At 38.6% G+C, this 24,160-nt stretch overlaps 1 protein-coding gene across 10 annotated transcripts in view; it reads left to right on the top strand.

Annotated features, from left to right (window-relative positions):
* arvcfb (ARVCF delta catenin family member b) overlaps positions 1–24,160 on the top strand; it is a 136,864-nt gene that overhangs the window by 35,488 nt on the left and 77,216 nt on the right. For 7 of the 10 annotated variants that reach the window (XM_037258397.1, XM_037258396.1, XM_037258403.1 and 4 more), the window contains 2 exons: positions 19,808–19,909; positions 22,442–22,532. The gene's annotated coding sequence lies outside the window, so the exon portion shown is untranslated. The remainder of the gene's footprint in view (positions 1–19,807; positions 19,910–22,441; positions 22,533–24,160) is intronic. The other 3 variants (XM_037258400.1, XM_037258409.1, XM_037258399.1) reach the window with 2 other exon arrangements.

The following is a 24,160-nucleotide window of genomic DNA, read 5'->3' on the forward strand; positions in this document are numbered from 1 at the left end:
TGGCCCCCGGGCCTTGTGTTTGACCCCCGTGCTTTAGATAATTCTTTGCTTTGCATATTGTGTTACAGCTAAAAGTTCTTCAGGGTCCAGACACTTCGCTTTGGGGGTATTTTAATAGTAGTGTTAGGTTGCATTTTACTATACCAGAGAAATTAACAAAATTCAAGAGTGAAAACCTGACTTTTTGTATTCCCAAGAAGACAAATTGGGAATATATGGCAGCTTTGTGAAAACAGGATTGCTTTGTTTATGCTGCAATGAGATAATTTGAGGAAAGCGCCTTCATGTGTTTGCCTCCCAGCTTGCTGGAGCTCTGTTGTGTTTTCCACCACAGTGGGACAAATGAGGAATTTGTAGGTCAGTTGACAAGGAAAAGTCAATCCATAATACATTCTTCTATTAAATAATTTCTAGAATAATTTTGTGGCAGATACAAAACAGATGTGACAAGAAATGCAAGATAAATATACTGTTGGTCACTGTAGCCACTATCCCTAAAATATACATTTAAGCCTGCAAAGTTTAATTCAGGAATGTTGTATGCAAATATTAAATGACATTTCTTTTCCAAAACACCGTACACTTTCTGAAAAGGACTCTTTAAATTATATACCGTAATTTTCGGACTATAAGTCGCGGTTTTTTTTCATAGTTTGGGTGGGGGGGCGACTTATACTCAGGAGCGATTTATATACATATATATGGTTTTTTTTCACTTTTTTGGGCATTTTATGGCTGGTGCGACTTATACTCCGGTGCGACTTATAGTCCGAAAATTACGGTACATGGTATATAAAAAAAAAAACTACAGGAAATCTTACATTAAACATTATAAAATATAGCTTGAATGATTTTCAGAACATAATTGTAGTCAAAACTCCAGCCAGGAAGACAATTTACATATGAACAGAATATAATGTCCAACTTTACAACACAAAATTAATACCATCACTAAGTTTAGTGAATTATAATAATTGTAACATATTCACTTATGCTAAAATTCAATAAAAATAAACAATGAAATTTAACAACAATCCCATAAATTTCTCCTTCAGGATGAATTTAATGTTCAGGTTTGATTTCTGATGGCTTTGAGAGAGATGATCATTTATTTTAACGGTTGTATTTCGGGCTATTAATTTGTACTGCTGAGGTCCATAGGACAGAAGTGGTCCTTCATCAGGGTACTACCAAGAACTATCTCATCTTTGTGATTTACAGGACTTTTAGCACCTTGGATCCATTTGGCCACTTTTCTTAAGATGCCAGGAGATCAAAGTGGCAATCGCCATAGACTAGGAAAGGCGGGAGAGATTATTCACCAAATGAATTGTACTGAGCCAGGTACACAAAATGATTGTTAAGCTGTTGGTCACCCGGTCCAAATAAGCATTCTAAGTTAAAGCCAAGTAGAACAATAAGACGTGCGACGCGACATGTATTTGAATAGAAGTCTTAGTGAATAGTTTTTGTTTCCTTTCTAATCTCCTTTTTGGCAGACTTGGTAATGCGCAGTTCTGTCTCAAAGAAAGTCAAGTGACAAACCTCTTATTTCCCAAATGATTCACTGTGATTCATCTGTGTTTATGTTTGCATGAGAGACAGGAAGGAAGGAAGGAAGGAAGGAAGGAAGGAAGGAAGGAAGGAAGGAAGGAAGGAAGGAAGGAAGGAAGGAAGGAAGGAAGGAAGGAAGGAAAGGGAGGGAAGGAAGGCCTCCCTTTCTCCAACTGGACTAATACTCCACCGGAATGTTAATTGGTTTGGCCGGTCATCCTCAGAGATATGAAACAAGGCCGTTTCCATTAAAGATACAATGGCCCCAAATATGTGAATTATAGGTTGTGTGTGTGTATTGTACAGTATGTGTAGGAGGGAAGGAATTCTTTATTTCCCGCCTCTCTCCCACACAACTCTACGGCTCATCATCCCTTGACAAATAGAAAGTCTGAGGTATTAGAGAATGTGCAGTGATCCACAGGAATGCTCAATCAGAATCTATTATTCACAAAGAAGAGAAGCAGCAATGATATGGTAATGAGGAGCTTACTGTGCTACAAATCTTAATGCCATTGAATATTTCCTCCCCCTGTTCTTCTTGTCCTTCTCCATCATTCCGTCTCCCGTCTATATTCAAGAGTTGCATTCAAGAGTGCAGCATTGTCATAAAGCAGTGTGCATGCTGGTTAAGAGAGGTGATGGTAAATTAGTCAGACGCGACTACTCTCAACAGAGCTTGCAATTGAGCTATGTTCTCCCGCATAGCCAAATTATACTTCATATGCATCATGTTATGCACCCAAAGTCAGCTGAGAAAGTCTCCAGCTCCCCACAACTCTGAACGGGATGAGTATTTAAAAAAAAAAAATATGGATGGCTTCCGGTATGTTCTAAAGCAGATCAAAGCAAATACAACCACATCTGAGCTATCCACAGCGTTTCATGGGCAGTTTTTAAGAAGTAAAAATATGTTTTTTAATTTGAAGGTAGTACATTTCATGTGCACGTGTCAGCATTACAAGTGAGCAAGAGCAAAGACATTTCGACCACGTTGGCTTTTTTTTTTTCCTGAAAAAGTGTTTTGTGCCAAACAAGTCAACCTCATCTTAACAACATTACCATTTCCTGAAGGGGGATATACGAGGGGAGTTTCCTTGATAATGATTTGTGGGTCCTGAATCTGTGGTAAGAACTCATAATGTCAGCATGGTTTAAACATATAGAAAGAAATGATTCACACTCGACATTTATCTGAATGTTTCTTAAACAGTGGAAAAACATTTTATTTTCCTAATTCTAACGAGATATATATATAGCACATCTAATTGATAACCTTTTCAGTGACCCCTTGGAAAAATGTGTCACCCACCTCCAGTCTGGAAGTGTTTCATCCAGAATACCTCAATTTTTAGCGGGTCAAAAGTAATTGGACAATTGAACCCAAGTGATTAATTGGCCATGTGTTGTACATGCCTATTTCTTCATACTTTGAGACAAATGGATTTGTGCATTTTATATGAACTATTAAATCAGCATTTTGCAACTATAGGACTTGAGAAACCAATTCAAAGTCCAAGAGGCTTAATGCAAGTGAAGGAGGTTGTTTGGCTGAAAAAACAAGACAACTCAAGAGTGAACAAACACATTAAATTAACAAATCAGTGCAGTTAAAAAAAAACACGTTGATTTTCTTCCATGTCATTTCAGATTAGATTTAGAAAATATCCCAAAGCCTTTTTTTGTGCAATGACGGCAATTCAAAAATATGGTGAAGAAAAGGAACAACCCATGAGCTACATTATACCACATCATGGTTATTACTGTTATTTCAGTGGAACATGTGCCAGTGTCTCAATACCCAGCCACCCAGTACTAAGCTTGGGTGAAAATTGGGCGATTTGTGTGAGGAACGACATCCGCTGTGAAGACTGTGCTAGACAAACCAAACCATGCAAGTCACTTGCTATGCTGAGCTTTGGTGGGACTAGCTGCAAGTCACAAGCAACATTTTTTGTAAAGCTTCTTAAGGTCAGTAATCACATTTCCATTTTTTACATTTTAGCCCAGTAAGGTGGTAGAGTATCAAGGTAACATCATAAATCATTGTCTTCATATGTCTGAACCTAACTGCAGTTTGAGATTCCCTCCCCCTTTTCTGACTAATGAATCATTCTCATAATATCTTCAGTGAGAGTATCAAAACATCTCAGCATGAGGTTTTCAAAGCAAAAGCAGATTTTCTTTGATTGCTTCAAGGTGATTTCTCGCTAGGCTGAGTCGCAGCATGGGGCCACAGGAAAACCTCCGGGTGGCTGAGGGACCATGCATGGATCTGGGAGGGAGTGAGGATGATAAACTGGGTGTCAAGACTTGTTTTTACGTATTGTACAATTTGAGATTAACACAATGCACTATATTATAACATATTGTTCTTATCAGCACAAGTATGAAACTATTGTTAATGTCTTAAACCTTTTGTTCCATTTTTAAGAGCAAGTTTTCATAGTTATAATGAGCAAGTTCTGAAGATAACCTGAAGATGACCTTCATTTTGGTGAAGCAAAATGTGAAGTAGTAATTGAATTGGATGGCCTCTCTCTTCATCTGTTCTCGCTTTCCTTTGTTTCCCTTTAGTGCCAAATCATTTGCTCGTTGCACATTAGTTTGACTTTGCCCCTTGCAGCATTTGTGACCTTCTTTTTCTACGACTGTACAAAAGTTGAGCGGGGAATTGTAGTAACCTAGTGGAAAAAAGTGACATATTGAACAATCACGTTAATTCCAGATATATTGTTTACCTTACATTCTTTTACAATTTTGACTGATAAAAGACACAATTGGGGTACAAAAATGAGTCTGGATGCTGTTGCCTGGTGACTATAATTGTAGTAGGCTACTGGGGCAAATGATGAGTTAAATAATTGCAGCAGAAAAATATTTCCTCATCTCTTGCTCACCTCAAGCATGCCCTGCTATTTCTATTCATCTATTTCTAATCATATTTCATCATTTCCAATGATATGCTCCTCTTCCGAATGTATGATTCATTTCAAAATCTCAGTCAGAATAGCTTTATTCTCACTGACTATGTTTACATGGACACATTTATTTGGATTAAAAGCCCGATCGGAATAAAAATGCTTCATGTACACACCGTTTGGAAGATTTTGACCCAATCAAGCCCATTCTGATCCAGATTTTTTAGGTGTGGTTTATGATTGGTAATCCGATCATTGTGCATAAAAACACCTATTCTGAAATGCTGAAACAAGCCGTTTTCACAGCGCGTGTCTGTGACTTCAGTATACGTCTTTCCTTTATTTCCAGAAGTTAGTAGAAGCAAAGCGAGCGGAAGACACGGTGGGGGCAATAGTTGTCCTCCTGGAGAATAAATTCCAACTCCATTATAATGTATTAACTCGGTGTAACAGTGCAAACAGGAAAAAAATGTGTTGCTTCTTCATCAAACTTTGTAAGATGTACCAAACTATTTATCAAGATCCAGGAGCTGCTGTGGATTGTTTCAAAGAAAGACTCAAAAACACAATTTGAAACAATAGTGAGTCGGATCAGCAAAAGCCATTTGTATTTCTTGACATATGTCAGACATGTGTCAGCATGGTATCATTCCAACTTTCTTTTTTCCGGAATTCATCGGTGAATTGGGTCACGCTTTAAAAAAAGAAGGTGACACGTTTAGAGTCACCTCAAAAGGATATTCGCTGTCAGTATTGTTTCAGTCTAGGCATCGCGCGGACCTAAGCTCAGCCCGAGAGAGAGAGAGAGAGAGAGAGAGAGAGAGAGAGAGAGAGAGAGAGAGAGAGAGAGAGAGAGAGAGAGAGAGAGAGAGAGAGAGAGAGAGAGAGAGAGAGAGAGAGAGAGAGAGAGAGGAGAGAGAGGAGAGAGAGGAGAGAGAGAGAGAGAGAGAGAGAGAGAGAGAGAGAGAGAGAGAGAGAGAGAGAGAGAGAGAGAGAGAGAGAGAGAGAGAGAGAGAGAGATGGAACATGTGTTGACATGGCTATTGTCACGGTCATGTCGCTGCCCACCTGCCATCTCCTTTTTAAAGATTGTGTAGAGCTCTGTTGAACAGGGAATTGGTCTTCCACAAAGGCAATGGAAATAAAAGAGCACAAAAGCAAGAATTATTTGTCACAAAAACAACTGGATAGCAAATTGCTTCAAGTCATTGTCGAACAACTAATTGAGAGGCGATGAAGGCTGAAATTGAGCCAATGATTAACAAATAATGCTTTATTGTTGCACGTACAATTCTGAGCAATAGACACTATTATATGCTTGTAGTATTACTTTCCGCCCACAAAGGCATCTGAGTCTCTTCGACATGGGGCCCATAATCAACAAAGAAAATAAGCTGCTGCTACATTTCCCCATCACAATCACCCACAAAGTAGATTTTTTGGAAGAGGAAAATGGTGACCTGCCAAAGCGGCTGGTGGCACAAGTAGCCATTAACTGGATGAATCCATCCAATGTCTCTGCATTCAGCTGGTGATGATTTTCATCCCTGAAGGGGAGATGATGCTGGGAGGGCTGCCATGGCATCGCCATGGATCCAGATGGCCCAACACATGAGGATCCTGAGCAAATTATCAGCAGACCATATTCCATAAAGTACAGGCTGAACCCCAAACTGTATGTTAGTATGGCCGAATTTTCTTTCCTTTGTGCTCCACATATGGAAATGTCCCGTATTTAACATAGGGAAAATTGACTCACATGAAATCACAGGCAGAAGGGCTCAACTGATTGTCAGACAATATTTACTCTAAATGTATTTGATGGGGCGGCTCGGTGGCGTACTGGTTAGCCTCACAGTTCGGAGGGTGTGGTTTCGATTCCAATTCCGGCCCTCCCTGTGTGGAGTTTGCATGTTCTCCCCGTGGGTTTTCTCCGGGCACTCTGGTTTCCTCCCACATCCCAAAAACATGCTTGTTAGGCCGATTGAGCACTCCAAATTGCCCATATATGTGAGTGCGAGTGTGGATGGTTGTTTGTCTCTGTGTGCCCTGCGATTGGCTGGCAACCGGTTCAAGGTGTCCCCTGCCTACTGCCCGATGACTGCTGGGATCGGCTCCAGCACGCCTTCGACCCCCGTGGGAACAAGTGGCACAAAAAATGGATGGATTTATTTGATGGGCTTGATAGCATGGCTCTCAAACTTCTCCCAGCATGGACCTTTACAGCCCTTGCAGTCATTCTAGAACAGAAAAGGGCTTTTGCTGTTTGTTAAAGATGAGTGTGTGTGTGTGTGTGTGTGTGTGTGTGTGTGTGTGTGTGTGTGTGTGTGTGTGTGTGTGTGTGTGTGTGTGTGTGTGCGTGCCTGTGTTTTTCTGTCTGTCTGTCTGTCTGTCTGTCTGTCTGTCTGTCTGTCTGTCTGTCTGTCTGTCTGTGTCTCTCTCTCTCTCTATCTGTCTATCTGTCTATCTGTCTGTCTGTCTATCTGTCTGTCTGTCTGTCTATCTATCATAATATATATTTGTGTTTTCTAGTTTTTTTTAAATAACATTGTTTACATAGCTTGAACAAACACAAGACATTACAATTATATAGTTCCTCATCTGCTCTCTAACTTCAGAAATTACCAAGCATAGAAGTTGTCAGAGCTATTGAAAATGACTTGTTAAATTGAGGAATAAAGATTCAGAGGTGAGTAGATGGCTTAAAGACCGTAACTATTTAAAGCAGATGAAGCCGACCATTTATCGACAGCACTCAACTGGGTTCAAGTGGGGAGTGCATTGGAATGAGGAGCAAACCTCATCGATTCTTCTATGTCTGTAATACAGTGTTTACAGTGGAAGTAATTCATTCAAGTCATTCAGATGTAATTGATTTAATACATCATTTTGACACAAAGAGCCTTCTTGTTCGGGGATTATTACAATTAAGAAGGTCATAGCAGGCATCCTGGGGCCTTTACTATGCTACTTGAACTCTCCTCACCTTGAAGCACTCACACAAATGCAGCAGCGTGAACGGGACTGCACATTAGAATGGGGAATTTGACAGGCTTGAGCCATGTAGCACACTGCTCTAAGTGCCCTGTGCACATGGGAGGATATCACAAAGGTGTGGAAAACGTTCATTTCCTTTTATGAATTCCTTATGCAGTCACGCATGACTGATGGTTTCAAAGTGATGGGGAACTGTAACATCGCAGTCCCTGCCCCCCCCATATTATCTTTACGCTAATTAAAAGTTCTTTGTTTGGATCAACGCACACTCGGGATTCACGTTGCCTGAGAAGTGTCTTGCAGATTTGACTGTCAGCACTTTGATCAAAAGGATTATAATGAGACGTCCTATTGAAGGGAACGTTTTCACCCACACAAGCCTCATTTATGAATTGTTTGGGTGTAACTTTTTGGCTTCTGAGTATATAACAGAAGAAGGGACACCTTCCGTTAAAGCAGGGATTGTCAACCGGTGGTCCTCGGCCCTCTCGTGGTCCGTGGTAGTGGTGGAAATGGAAAATAATTAATGAAATTGATTTATTATTTAGATTTTAGATTTATTTGCCAGCTAATTTTGTGAATCATTCACCCATCCAAATTATGTCAAATGTAGCTGAGATTCCCAAAATAGAGATACAGATGCAAATAAATAATCTTTATAGGTCTATCCTCCTTCAATGCAAAATAAAATAATATTTCGCCAAAGCAGTGGTCCCCGAGTTGCTTCTTGGTTATAATGGTGGTCCCTTGGACAAAACCAGTTGAAAACACTTAGGTTAAAGACTTTCTCTTCCTAAGTTGTATCCTCCCATGATAATTATGGTCGACCAGAGTGATGTGACAAACATGAAAATGAGTTTATTCTAGAGATAAACAATTATCTCTAGAATAAACTCATTTTCTTGTTGGTCTTGCACTGCATGACTGACTCTATGACTAGAGTGAGGTTGTATAGGCAACCTAAGGTTATTATGTTCATATTTGTTTCTTAAATTACCGTAATTTTCGGACTATAAGTCGCGGTTTTTTTCATAGTTTGGGTGGGGGGGCGACTTATACTCAGGAGCGACTTATATACATATATATGTTTTTTTTCACTTTTTTGGGCATTTTATGGCTGGTGCGACTTATACTCCGGTGCGACTTATAGTCCGAAAATTACGGTACATTAAATTATGAACCTAAAGAAAATTGTTTGATATAGAAGAACCAGTGAAGTAATTGAAAAAAGAAAAAACAAGATGAACCTAGTACAACTATTAAATTATGATAGTGATTTCCCCATCACTTGCAGCTCACTGCTCCTGTTATAAAGCAACATTTTATTTTATGGTGCTTTTCCCATCTGGCCATATTGCGCAGCTGGGGGGGGGTTCAGCATGAGCAAACTTTACTTCTGTATTCCAATATGTATTCTGTTCTTTCTGATGCATAAAAGTTCTATCTTTGCTCAGATCTGATCAAAGATGAAGGAAATGTCCAAAAATATTTCTACATCAGTTCTGTATCATTCATCAGCCATGCGATTCATTCCCTGTGATTTAATAGATGCTTGATTCAGATAGATGTTATCTTTCCTCCAGTAGTCTTGTTTCCCCTCCGTTTGTAATACAAAGAATTTATTTGCTAATCTGGTTCCGTGCCTCATGTGTGTAATTTGCTTTCTTGTAAAACACTGCGCTGAAAAATGGGTTTCGTAATCCCGTTGTAGCAAATAGCCTCCAGATTCTGTCAGTTATGAGTGATTAGGCCTTTGCTAGTGCATTTCTCAAAGGCATTGCTCGGATATGAGCCAGCATTGTGGTCAAGATAGAGCATCCACTAATGAGTGACAGGTCAGCCTTGTTTATGGATTAGGGTGGCCATGAACCTGTTCAATCAATGCCACTTATTTCTTGGCTCATTTCCTCCTCGTCCGCCGTTCCTGCAGGTGCCGGATGCTCTGATAGTAAACTCACAAGAATCCAGCTAATGACAGTACGGATAGCAAGTCTTACATCTTTAACAGTAAGATGACAGTATGTATGATTCTTTTATTCCTCTGTCTCGGTTTTGTTGCTTAACAGCTCTATTATGGAAATTTTAGAGTTTTTTTTTTTTTTTAAGAAAAAAACATGCTTGAATGGATGAAAAGGTTTACGGATGGTGTTGCTTTAATTTACATACTATATATTGTTCCATTTTTATTGTGTGAGGTGAGTCACTTGTTGATAGCGTTGGCCTAAGTCTCAATTTTTTAATCCTAGCAGTGGTTTGGAAGCTACGGCCTGCTAAATCTGGACATTTTCTGGTAAAAAGGGACATAGCCCTTTTCACCCATTATGTCTCAGGAACTGAGTTAGTCTTCCCAAAAAGGGCATTCATGTTGAAGATTTGACCTCAGCATTTTTCATGAAATATGATATTTTACATGTTATCTAAAGCAAACGTTTCAGAGATTAGATTTTCTTTTCGCAACAAAAAAGAGTCAATTTATCCATGAGGATATGGCGTCTACTTGGTTTCATTAAATGTGCTTGGTTAAACCCACTCGGTGATTTGACCCGCTATCTTTTTATCTATCCTTCGACCTTTTACTCTGACTCTCTATCTTACACATCCACCGAGGCAGACCGTTTCCACACAGAGCTAGGTTCTGCTTGATTTATTTCATTCATCACATTAAAACATGCAATTTATCACATTATAATGCAACATTGAACATTTGTTTTTCTCAAGTTTCTCATTTAATTTTCTATTTGGTACCAAACAGCCAGCAGTAGCCGTAAATTGCTGCAACATCTTCAGTGTTGCTGTCATTCAGCTTTCTTCTCGTCTTTTCTGTTTGGATCATAATAATCAGGACCACCTTCATTATACTAAATGAAATGGATTTGAATGTACTTTATACATGAGTAAATCATATGACTGTTTTTTAATTCAGTTAAACAGAAGCTGACTATAAGTACAAAGTACAATTTCCCCACAATTTCTTTCTCATTCCCATGTGCAGATGACTCCTCCACAATTCTTGTTAAATAATTCTGATTTCTGTCTTTCTTATAAAAGTTAATTCATTTCAGAAAGAAATGACAATGTATTTCATTTTTTAATGAAAGGGGCGTAGTCCTTTTGAGAGTGTATGTGTCCTCCAGCTATTACTACTTTAATCACTGTGTTTTATGTTTATCAGTTAAGTGGTATAACTACAACATCTCATTCTGAAACCCCACTATTTCTAATTTCTATTACATTGTCACACTAAAAATGTGTGCATATTCTGGCTACAACAAGGCAATGGTAACTATAAAATGACAAGAAAAAACCCCATTAAAACCTCACTCCAAATATTATTAATGGTTTTAGAAAACATATCTATGAGAATTTGCTCATCCAGCATTCTGACACACCCCATCTTGTGTAAATTGTGAATAAAGGCGGCCTTTCAAAGATTTTCGTGACATTTGAAGCTTTCTAAAAATCACGAAACAGGGAATTTCCCTGTGACTTGTGAATACCATTTAAAGTGACCATGAGGCCAGGATGGACCATTATAGTCATTCAAAACCTATATATTTTTTTTAAAAACAGAAAAATGAAACTAGTTATCATTTCAATTTTAATGATTAGTTTTGGAGAAACCAGTAAGTAATTAACTTGAAGAGCTCCCTTTTTAGCCTGCTATATGGCTACGCAGTCTTTCATGGTCACGGAGCGCTGAAAGCCGACTCTCTCCAAAAGGCTACTATGTGGGCCAAAGTTGCTCATAATGTTGCTGCTGTCGGGAGGTGTAACATACCACCCCTGAGTTGAAGCACCTAAAATAGAGGTGCCTAAAGACTGGAGTCGATGGGAGAATCCATGAAGCCATAAAGGTGCAGCTGCTTGCTTTTACCTGCTGACGTATATGAGACAATGTGAGCCCATGCAAAAATATGTTTATACATTGGTGACCAATATAAACATGCTATGTCCTACAAGGGTTTACTCTTTCAATGTGCAAACACGCTGTAGTGAGACTTACATCAGTTCATCAATATACCACTCCCATTGTGTTTTCTGGGTCCAAACAAATCAATTCAACAGGCAGACTGGCTCGTGCTTGGGTCATAAAGTTTATAAGTTACAACAAGAGATTGTTTTCCACCACAGCTGCAGCTCCACTATAGGTCAATACCCTATTAGACTTTGCCCTGCTGTATTAACGTTCATTTGTTGAAAAAAAATCTGATAACATATATTTTCTATATTCTTCTCTCAATATATTGTTGGTGCAGTGCAGATTAAAACCGTGTGAATTCTTAAAAACCTGTAATTTGGAGTAATACTTGGTAATATCACTGATCAGGCTTCAGTGCCAACATTGAAGACAAGATCCAGATAAAACCATCCTTTTATCTATAGTGCATGTCCACATTGGAGTTTTGAGTGAGCTAGAGCGTTCCGGTTGACTTTGAGCAAGAGGCAAGATAAACTCTCTGCAGGTCACCAGTCATTCACTGCAGATGAAGTCAAGTCCTATCTATTCTGCAACAGAGATGATGCTGGCTGGCTGGGTCGTCTGTATATTACTTAATAAATACGAAAGTACCTTGATCTGATAAGTTTTTATTTTTGCAATTTCGCTGAAGGTTGTGTTAATACACGAGCAAACTCAACAGACACCTGCAAACAGCAGCACGGTTGAGACAGAATTGGGTCAGAAATCTGCTTCCTCCCTCTCACATTGTTCAAGATACTACTTTATTTGATGTATATATTTTTTTTTCTTTTGCCAAATAAGTTGTGATGTTTTTTATCTCCCCAGTTCGCTGACAAAAAAATGTTGCCCTGTCAATTTGTTCATAATTGGCAGCTGTAAAAGGAGGGAGGAATTTCATCAGTAAGGTTGAAGACCTTTCCCATCAATGTCAATGCACACTGGAGTAAAGAAAATGGCTGAATTCCTGCTTTAGTCTTTGACATTCACTTTCTTTTTTACCTTTTAATGTCTTTTATTAATGGTCACTTTTTAATCCAATGCAAAACTGCAAATTTCAGGCAACATTACAAAAGAGTGTACAATAGTGACAGCCACAAACAGTGGCTTTCCTTGCGGTGTATTCAGGTGATCTTTGCAAGCATTGCGCTTCTGTAAAGCGACTTTGAGTACGTTAGAAAAGTTTTATGAATAATGTGTTCTTATTCTTACACCATCCTACTAAACACATAATATGATGACTGTTAAGAACCATATGACAAAATGCTGCAGCATTCTCTAATTGAAGTTCAGACACAATTAAAAGTGACTGACATCATTATAATATGCTGTTAGGTTCTCTGTTCAGTAAGCTTTCCTTTGATACGAACATATGCATAGTGGTGTGAAGAAATTGGACGTCATGAATAGGACGGCGATTTTGCATGTACGCTCAACTACCAACATTTATATGCATGTTCTTCACTGAAGGTTAGATGATGAGAACTTTGCCTCTAGAACTTGTGAAGATTTAACAAATGGGTTCCCAAAAATAATCCATCGTGCTTATGAGTAACAGAACCTCCAAACATTCGTACTTTTGATTGACGGAAGGGACGTTCAGGTAAAACTAAATCTAGGTCGCACTTATGACGCACACTCAATGTCAAAGATAAGTAGGTGCTGGGTTTTTGGTCTTTTTCAAGCAGCAGGGGAGGCAGGAGTTCAGTGAAGAGGTGATGGATTGATGCTCTCAGTCTTGGCAAGTGATGGCTCCGAGACGGTGTGTGTTACTCTTCCATCAGCCCTGATCTCTTTCCACACCCTTCCTTATAGCCGCTGCTGTCGGGATGGCAGTCTGAGAGAATATCGATAGAATTTCAAATGACAAAGCAGTTACCGTTTGCTGTTCCCCTTCTCGTCTTCCACATCTCAGTAAACAAATGTCTTAGACAGGAAGAATAAACAGCGAGACAAGCAATACAAAAGGAATGATTGTTAACATGGATAATTCAATATATTGACAGAATTACCACTACAATGTTCTGTTTGTCAGTTATAATGTGTAACTTATTTCAAAGCGTTTTATTAAATCATCCTGTCTGGAAACATACATTATTTGATGTCTACAGCGAATGTATGATGAACAGCATTGCGTCAGCATGCTCACACACGGGAGTTGCACAAATATTGCAGTCCATTGAAATAGCCAGTCTGGGGTTGCCATGACAATGACAGACACACTGTACTTCTCATTTCAAGCTAGCTGAAGAAAATTGCTCCCTATTGAAAAGATAAGTCCAGATCCAGACGGTTGTCGATGCATGACTACCGCAACACCTGAAACAGGATTCAAATGTTGCTGATGAACTGGTCATTGAATCGGATGTATACTAGTGGGGACACACTCCACGCTGCATAAGAGCCCTTAAGGACTGGATTTGGGCACCGCTGGTCTACAACATTAGTCTTCACACACAAAAACACCACACTGCATGCAGCAAAAAAAGCTAAATAATGACCATGATCTGTTTCAGGAAATGTCCATTTAGTTGGATTTAATGGCTCCCTCATTATCAGAAAGATGCTGAAGCCCTATCATTCAACCTCAATTCATACGAGTCCACACAAAAGCCTCCTGGGTACGATTCTTTCGGATGAAATAAAAGGTGGTTCTGGAGTAAAAAAGAGAAAAGAGGCAGAAAAACATGAGGGGCTTTAGTCAGATGCTGTAGAAGCCGTTTTGGTAATGTTCTCACAGTCTCTAGCGACCCGTTTGATTGCAGTGGACACACTTCTCTCTGTCCAGTTCAGGAAAGAAGCACTCTTGTTTCTAAAAATAGCGTCCTGTTTTTCTATCCAGAAATGTGGTGATGGAAAATTACATTTGGCTGAATTCCTGTCCTTTCCCAGGGGAGAATGCAGTTTTTTCAGTTCATCCGAGAGGGCGGAAATGTGTTGAGTTAATGATAATTCTCAGCAACAGATTTTAGATGCACATTAACTCTGCCTATTTTCTACAATCAAGATTATTTCCCATTTGGTACAGAAACTAATTATTTCATAGCAGGAGCACAAGTGTTGATGCTTCGCTGATGACCTTCATGCTGAAAGCTCAGTTCACACACACACAAACAATTTCAAGCTTCTCTTTGCTCGAATAGCTTTGTCGTTGTTTATGGTTTTACATGGTAACTAAGATTACATGTTAAATTGTTAATGGTTGATCACTTGATTTCTTTGGGACTTTTTATCTGGTTTCAACAGATTTGTCCTTCATGATTCATGCAGTAATTGGCAGAAATAAAATGTCGATTCGCTTGAGATGAGGAGTTGTTCTGTGTTAAAAACAAGGTAGGAGGCATCTGAGTATTTGTAGCATCAAGCATTTGCGTGTTTTTTTCTTTTGCTATACGCTCCCAGAAGGTTATGGCTGCATTAGAATTAATACCTAGGCAATCCTTATAGCAAAGACACCACGCAGCTGCATTGCAGGTTGATTATTGACAATCTATTCTATAATTCTGGTTTTGGATCACAATCATGCATTGACCTTTTCCCGTGCAGATATACCTAAAGATTGGTTAACAAACCCGGGGCAATCTTTGATCTCTTAACAGCTTTGACGGTGCGAGGCAAACACCAACCTCAATCCTCTCTCTTTCCCCCTCTCATATACTCTTCCCCTTTTTTAAATGTTAGGTTAAGAATGGTCTGAAAATGCCTCACACTGAAATGATTATATGCTCATGTTGTGCAGTCCTGCCTCTGACATTTCGTCCCTAATAAAAGGTTAGCCCAGCATCAGAGGTGAGGCGAGTACACTCAAACTGAAAAGGTTCAGGTGCTAAAAGATTTCTCTCAGTGCATGTGCCCCTATTAACATCTTGCGTCAACCAGTCAACCAGCACCTGCTCCTCAGCAGGGATAGAGACACCTGTGAGAAGAAGGCAAAACTACACAAGACAGACAGATATGTATTGTCTAGGCCCATTACAGTACTTCATTTTTTCATTGCTCTGTGAGGATAAGAATACGATGCCGTATGCAAATTCATGTTAGTGATACGCATTAAATTCTAACTTTCCAAAATCTTCATTGATGGAAAATTATTAGTCATCAATATGAGCTATTGCAACAGTGGTTTAACTGAGAATTAGCCATGTGTGATTTTTTTTTTTAATCCAACTAGGACTATCACAAAAAGAACAGCTGGTCACCCCACCTGTTAACTTGTTTGCGTAAAAGGGGAGTTTATTTCTAAGATAAATGATGTTTAGTTTCAGCTTTCATTGTTGTTTAAAGCTGCTGTCTAATGCACGCTTTTTTAGTCACAGTTGTGTTGGTAGCATATGAATTTGTGTTTACGTACATAAAGGTTGAATTACTGACACTGAAATCATGTTAGTGTGCGACTAAACAGTCCCACAACACATTCTGCAAACACTGTGGACATGCAGTCCTTGAAATATTTTTTTTCGGCCCCTCCAGCATTTAAGTCACAGGTGTCAAACTCAAGGCCAGATACAGCCCGCCACATCATTTTATGTGGCCTGCGAAGACAAATTGTGCATCAAATTCATGTGTCATTACTAGAATTGCAAATTGTCTTCACTTTTAATAATATCTTTTTTTTAAAATATTTGACCAGTTTTTACTCGTCTGATTTGAAAATGAGTTATTTGTCAGTTTGTTTTGTAGCTTTTACTGTATATAATATGAGGTGCTCATACATTTATTTGGGTTGACAGTCATAATGGCCCTCCGAAAGAAGCTATGACTACAATGCGGCCCGCAAAAAAAATGAGTTTGACACCCCTGATTTAAGTTGTCCATCACTGTTTCACGTAATTACTGTATATCATGAAGTGCAATGTGGAAGTTTGTGAAATATTTTACTGCTTTAGTAACTTTTCACGAGTTGTGTTGTGGTAGATTAATTTCCTAAATGCAGAAAATACCATCCAATATCAGCTGTCTCAAATGACTACACAATTCAAAAGCCTTTTTCGTCCCTCTTATCACACAAGCCCGTCTGTTTGTGTGGACTAATGATGATGGTCTCTAATGTTCTTTTGGAAGAAGCAATTAGCTGCTGCTCTCTCCAGACGCAGTCTGCACACACAAAGTAGAGCATATGCAAGAGAGTTTTTTTTCCCCCCCACACTCAGCTTTCAGCTGAGCCATTACCTGGCAATATAGAGCTGTCTGGGGCTTTGGAGGGAACGAGGAGTGCTTCAAACTACCTGAAATAATTGCATGAAAATCTGTTTTATGACAGTGTTCCGTGTGAGAGTAAAAAAAAAAAACATCCCAGAAGCTAAAGAGAGGATAGCATAGAAATATCAACCAGCCCTAAACATAAAATGTTGAAAACAAAAGCTCTACAAGAATGACATGCATATCATTTCGTTTTATTCCTGACATATACACCTTTTTTTAGAGGCTGATTTTTTTTTTCAGGAATCTGAGGAAATGTGGTGATTCACTCCCCACTCCTTCTTCCGACAGGCTAGATATGCCTCACTCATCATTTATTATTAATCGCAGAATTACTCTGGAGCATTCTCCAAAGAACGTGAGTTCAAAGGGAACACATCATGACAGAATATTTAATTGTCTGCTCAGCATGTGAGATAGCACACACAGATATAAACAAATATTGCTAGAGGATTCCGTTATTAATGTTGACCACAGCCAGCCTTTGAGATATTCTGTAGAATCAAAATAATCACGTGGAAATAAATTGACTGGATATTCTCATCCTTTAGATCTGCCAAATCACATTAATTGTTGTCATTCACCTGAGGAAATACTTTGACAATAAAATGCATCACTGTCATGCCACTTGTCTTTATCGACTTCTAGTATCTTTAGGTTATTCACTTGCCAAACTGAATATGGAAGTCACTTCCAAGCGCATCACATCATGTTAACTACATCCAATGAAATGCCCAAAAATCTCACTCTCACGGCGAGTTGTCCATCCAGGGGTATTACCAAGGCTTGTGCTGACGTAAAAAGAGAAACACTTTCCCTTTTGATGTTTGTGGCCGAGATCCAATGATCCAATTGATCTGTCCTTGATGTAAACTCACACCGGAGAGGAGAACACTTTCCTCATACCAAAGCATGCAACATGCTGTCCAACAGATTTTGGGAGGTTTGAGCCAACCTCTGGACAAAGTTTGCACCAATTTTCAGGTGATTACATTTAACTCGGAAACGTGAGCGAAAACCATAAGGAATGTAAGAAATTCTTACTTGTCTACTAAGTAACAATCAGAAACCAAAGAAAACCAGCTTTGATAACAGAAACACTTCCTAAGACAAGATCAGCAAGTATATCAGCAATAATCTCCAGAGTGAAGGATGAAAGTCATAACTATGGGCAAAAAAAAAACGGTTTGGGCTTGCCAAGCGTCTTCTTGGATGGTCTCAACAATAGTGAATAACAGCATAATGGCAGAAGCTAGTGTCAACAAACTCAGAAGTCTACGAAAATAGTTTGTCTGTTAATTAAAAGAAAAAACAAACAAATTGCATCAAAGAACCCTTTGCCAAGAAAATATGCGCGCATTTGACAATCAATTAATTTACTTATATTTTATTTGGGGACCCAATTAAAATTGACCCTACAACCCCAAATGTTTTGGAAACAGTTTTCAGAAATATTCTACAAATCTTCTGCCCCATAACTGCAGATGCAGAGACTAATTTGGCATCATGAACACTCTCTTGAACACACTTTATATTTGCTTTGTGATGAATATTTCTTTTTAAAATTTGAACAGAGATTAGCTCAGTGTGCAACATATAATTTATCTCACATTGGGGTGTAAAAAATATTTTTCCCCATTTCACTGTGGTGAGAGGAGATCTGCATAAGATGCAAATTACGTAATCATTAGTTGATCCGGTGTTTGGATCGTCAGCTTTGTTTCGTGCCATCAAAGGCAGCTGAGCCAGTGGTGTCTGACAGAATCATTTGTCTCATGGTATGAAACATCAAATTTCATTTGTGCTCTTGTATTGCTGTAGGTCATTGATTCCCAGTCTCTGCAATGTCTATATTTCTGAGACACCACAGTGTATAAACAAAGGTCAGGCTGCACATAAGTTTGTTGCAGCAAGTGTTGCCTCATTATTATTATTATTATTAGAATTGGAAAGGAAAAATACACATTTGTATGTATTACACTTGATTGCCTCAGGCAAGATTTGTCTGTCGGAAAGCGCTGGTTTGTGTTTGTATTTTGTCAGCACAACTTTGTACGTATCTGCTGCAACAAAATGAAATTTCTCATGGGAGAGAAAAATTGCAGCATAGCTGTTTTCTTTTCATAATTAAGTAGTACTCAGAGGCGACCATGTAAACCATCAGTACGGATTGTTTGGAGTTATTTTGAACTCCCGCGCTTAGCATCTAAAGGAATTCTATTACAACTGGAAATCAGTGCTGTATTTGCACAACAAAATTATTTGTGTTTTGCATCTCCGACTTGACGTCATCATGGCTGTTCTATAATAAAAACAACCTTTGAACCCTGACCACACTTCACCATTCATTTTGCATTGGGAACAAGCAGCGTGCTTAAGTGCCGGTTGCTGTCACTTTGTAAAGTTCTATTTTCACTGAACCAAGTCGGATTGATGTGTGCAAACCAGAACCGGGTGGATAATGTTGCCATTAAACTTTTTTTTTTTTTTTGCCATACATTATTATTGACAAAAGGATCAATAGTCAAATATTGGTCACAGCACTTGGGGTTTGTCTGGTTCAACTTAATCAAATTATAAATTCACATCTGAACATTCATTAATAACCTCTTTTTCAATGAAGCCATGACCTAGTGGCAGCAACAAACAAACAAAATACAGTTACATATTGAGCGCAGAATTTTACAAACATATTATGAAAAACAAATGCATATAATGGGATTTGTCTTTAAAAGTCTTTAAAGAAATTAAATCAATGAGCTTCCAGCCTACTTGTAGTAGGTTCCATGCATAAAGAGCAGAGTAAGCAAAAGCCTTTTTACTCAACTTTGTTTGAGCATTGGGGACCAAAAAGCAACAAATAATCTTGTGATCCAAGAGAAGAGGATTCAGCATTTTTCAAAGTAATTAAGACACAAATATATGAAGGTAGTAGTACCAATATTGCCTTATAAATAAAAGTTCAGCAGTGATTGGCCCTTTGAGTGGCCAAAGCAGGCTATAATTCACACACAGTGCAGTAAGTAGCTCTTGTGTTATTTCGTGGCCGGTGAGAATACCGCGCTGGGATGAACCAATTATGAGTGCATGTTTTTCTGCATTGTATAAAACATATTTCTTAATATTGTTGAGTCAGCAAGTCGGCTGCATACTTAATTCCAATGTCATTCTATTTTAGTCACAGATCTCCCCTGAGAGACGGAACAATCAAGTCCAATCTATCAGAGCCTCGCCTTGTCTTGTTCCACTTGCGGTGTAACGGCACTCACCGACATCAAAGGTACGACCGCCTCTCCCTTAATACCTCCAGCCTCCGTTAATCACTTTGTTCAGCTCATCATTGCAGCAATTATATTTCTTGACAGTATTTTTGGTTTAAACATTCAACACTTGCATCTCTCCGTTATGTGTCCCCTAGGAACTGACTCACTCGTTGCTAGTTAGGTGCTTCATGATTGTTTATTCAATAGGTTTGTTTTTTCCACCCTCCAAGAAACCATTAGCATATTTCACTCAATTAGAATGTGGTAAATATCACTTGAAGCTTTTCAATATGCTTCACCTGCCTAACAACTCAGTCAGATTCATTAAGTGGCTCTTTGGAATTGCAATATGTATGCAAAGAATGTTGGCATTTTCAATATGAGACACATGGAGTCCCAATTGCGTCTTAAGGATACATTTTTACAATTATAAGCTAAGTAAATAGCTTGTCATGAGTCACATTCATAATGAATCCATTATTTGTTTTCCTAAAGAGATTTATAAACAACATCTGGGAAATTGTGCTTTGACTAAAGAGTAATAATACACATTTAAAATGAGTAAATTCCACGATTTTGAAGCTGTGCTCGTTCAGCATTTTGTACTGTGTAATGAATGTACAGTGTTAGTTTGACTTTGAGCTATAGTAGATTTTTTCCACCTTTGAGAATGTAAGACTATAAGAAAAACATGAATTCCCATAGCAATGATGAATTCACTTATGTTTTGTTAAATAGCACACACACTTCTAATTTTGGTGAACCGTTTAGTTATTCATTAATAACGTTGTTTTTCATGAAACATGGAAACCTGAAGACAAGAATTTAATTTCTAAAATACCCTCTGGTTTTGAGAGCTGCGATGACAGAGAATCTAGCCAAGATGTATTATCCACAAACAGAGTATGAATTATTGTAATGCTGACTTTTCCTCCAAGTGACTACTGCATCATTTGAAAATCCACTTGTAACTGTGGCTGCGAGTGTGTTTTAATTATTTTGTAGATGTGATTGCTATTTCAGTAAAAATATAGAGGTACAGTAACTCCACTGTATTCCAGGCTAATTAAATGTATTTATGCCTTGAGAACACTTTCAACTAAACCACTTCCCTTTGTAGTGGAAATATTCTGTTCCCTTTTTCCTTTGATTAGTCTACACTCAAACTGTCCGCAAATGATATGCGTGCCTTCTGTGTTACACTTTTATATCTTTCTTTCATTTTAAGTTACATCTAAAGACAGTGAGTATAGTGTCGGAAAGGGGTCATCGCGCAGAAACGTTGCTGTATTTTCAATTCATGGCCATTAGTGAACATCTGCTAATGTAAAGCTAAAAAAAAAAAAAAAAACATGACGTTGGAGAAGCAGACTAGAAATCTTCAAATGTTCGTCCTTTTGTGTTCTGGACTCTACGTAAGCCCGATATGTTGGTGTTTAATGATAAGCTGTGAGGCGTAATTGATATGCCGACATAATATTCCCCTTATGCAATGGCTATATTGCTCGCCTTCTCCTTGTCAGGGTACAAATTACTATGGTTCCTTAGTATTTGCAATCAACATTAGCTGTGGTACTCTCTTACTGGTGGGTAAAATAAGCATTTCTAATTAGAGGAAAGGATATAAAGCAAACCGTAATTCACTCACCTAAATATACTTTTTTTTTTTTTACCCTCTCGTCATGGTTTGCTTTGCAGGAAGGGTGGAAAGAGAGACACTAGATAAGCAACAAAAAGCAACAAACATCAAAGCAGGATTTGCTACTTTAAAAGGAAATCGACTTTGTACTTATGATGACTTAGAGTGAGGAATGAATCCTGTTTGTGCTTAGAAACACATACACATAAGCACCCCCCCTCGCTAAATAAAAATACTTTGTTGAGATTGTGATGGCTTTGACTGCATTAATAAACGAAACTTAACTTTGAAAATCCTCGAATTTGTGTCTGTCACACTTACTTTTATATAATGTGCATCCGAAATTACACTTATTATTTAACCAACCATATTCTCCCTGTGCTACTTCTCCCACATTGCAAAAGCAGTCCCACAAAAATGGCCAGATAAGTTGAATCAAATCTGCACAATCTACAATTCACACAAATAAAGTGAACATTCAAGCATAAAATACAAATTTGGTGATAACCGTCTATTAAGCAATCAATCGAGGGTTAACTAGATCTCATATTTAACTTGAGGCTCAATTTTTCATCTTTCATCATAATTTTTGGACAATTCCAGTTACGCAAGTTTAAAGTGTTTTGTTTTTAATCAACGAGGCCCTCTAGGTATTTTGTAGCTCAATTAGCCAAAATGAGATTTTCTAACAAATCTGTTGGGGTGTACTCATTTACATGGAGTGTTGTCTGTCGTACGTAGCTGTTTTCCAAATACCGAATATTTCTGTTTCAAGAGCTTTTGTATGTAATATGTTAAAAAAATAAATAAAAAAAAGCTTTGTGTTGTTGCAGTTAATATCTGATTTAACTTTTGGCTTTTTCTCTTCTTTTTTTTTCTCTCCTTTGTGATTCCTTTTTTTCTTCCCCAGCTCTTTCTCATTCTACCTGTATCACCTGTCTGTTTTTGTTTGCGTCGGGGATGACTATTGCCTAACAGCTATCAGCCTGTGTATCTATTAGGTGTGTATTCTTGTGAAGCGATATTTCCAAGCCCATTTATTGCAACCTAGATATCATGCCACCATCGCTTAGGGATATCGCTGCTTGTATGTGTGACAGTGACATGCACTCAGGCTTGCAACTGTTATCTGGAAATCACCAGCTTCTGACAGTATGTGTGATATGAAATCAAGATATGTGTCTGAATGGCTGTGGGAACCCTGCATGTGTTGGATTTGCGCCTGCAGCATTGCTCGCATGTCAGAATGCATTACAGTTATGTGCATGACCATCAGGAATGACAGTGTCATCCATTCCGGCTATGACTGTTCATTTGCAGGAATTGCATGAATGAAGTCTTCTTCATTATCAGGTGTCCATGGAAAAAAAGGGTTATCAGCATTCTCACATTGACTCAATGACCACAGGGAAAAAATGTCTAGATGTTCTCAAGAGTTGCCTTTTCACACATGGGAGGAGCTACTTGTTGTGAAGTTGTACAGGAAATCGCTGACATTCTGCACAGCATGCAGGACTGTGAAATAAGGTCACATTGTTTTCAATGAAATCACAAACCACATTAATCCCGCTCTTTGCTCTTTGCTTTGGCGATTGTGACACAGTTCACAGTTCACGAAGTACCCCTAATTCCACATAAGTTAATACGACTGAAACGTAGCTCATCTTTTTATTATCTTATATTTACAGAGGAGCGATTTGGGAGGGAGTAGAAATAAATGACAATGGAGACGTCACATTAATGCTACATGTGATATTCATGTTTCAAGTGGGACTAAATTTAAGTCAAATATGAAGTCAAAGGGCAGCACGGTGAATCTGCAGGTGCGGGGGTCCACTTTTGTTTTTAATTAATCAAGGCACTGCTCAGAGTGTCCTGGTATCTCCCATCGCCGGTATGAATGGATTAATTAGGTCTGAAAGAACTTAACTAAGCTACGCAGAGCCCTAACGTCACTAACAGGTTAGGGATGAAGATTTTCTTAGCTGTAAAGGAGCAAGACAGTGTAAAGTTTATTTAGAAATAACACATTATTAAACATGAAACATATCATACTTTCAAGAGAGAATCTAAATCTAAAAATATCCTTCACATAAAGATTGGGTTTACTGTGCTTGTGTGAAAAGGCCCCAAAGTGTGTGATGTTTAATTCCCTTTATTCACAATTGGTGAATTATGCCTCCATTTTGTTCTGGAGATATTTCGTCAAAACCTACACTGAGTGCTATCATTTCTACCAAGGTTTGTCTTAATTAGCAAATGGGCCTCAAACTTCAGAACGCAAACACATAATTGGCACCCAGCAGAGTACCCTCATTAATGTGTCTGCTGTTCTGGGTTTTGGGAATCCAAGATGTCTCTGCACAGGCCTTGCCTTTACGGAGAGGATTTAGACTTTTCCCTTTTGGCACTGGTGTCAGAAAAGTGCAAATGAAAGAGATTAAACTAGCACAGATGCCACTTTCTGCGCTATGAATCTCTCCCCCCCTGTGCTGTCAGCCATTTTAATTGTTTCTGTTTAATGTGCCATGTTGGTGCTTTTTATGCATGAGGATTAGCTAAAACCTTGTTCAGGAAGTACCCTTCCAGCCTTTCTTCTGCGTCTGGGTGTCTTTATTGACCTGGTACC

Source organism: Syngnathus acus, chromosome 9 (genome assembly GCF_901709675.1).
Source record: "Syngnathus acus chromosome 9, fSynAcu1.2, whole genome shotgun sequence".
Taxonomy (NCBI): Eukaryota; Metazoa; Chordata; class Actinopteri; order Syngnathiformes; family Syngnathidae; genus Syngnathus; species Syngnathus acus.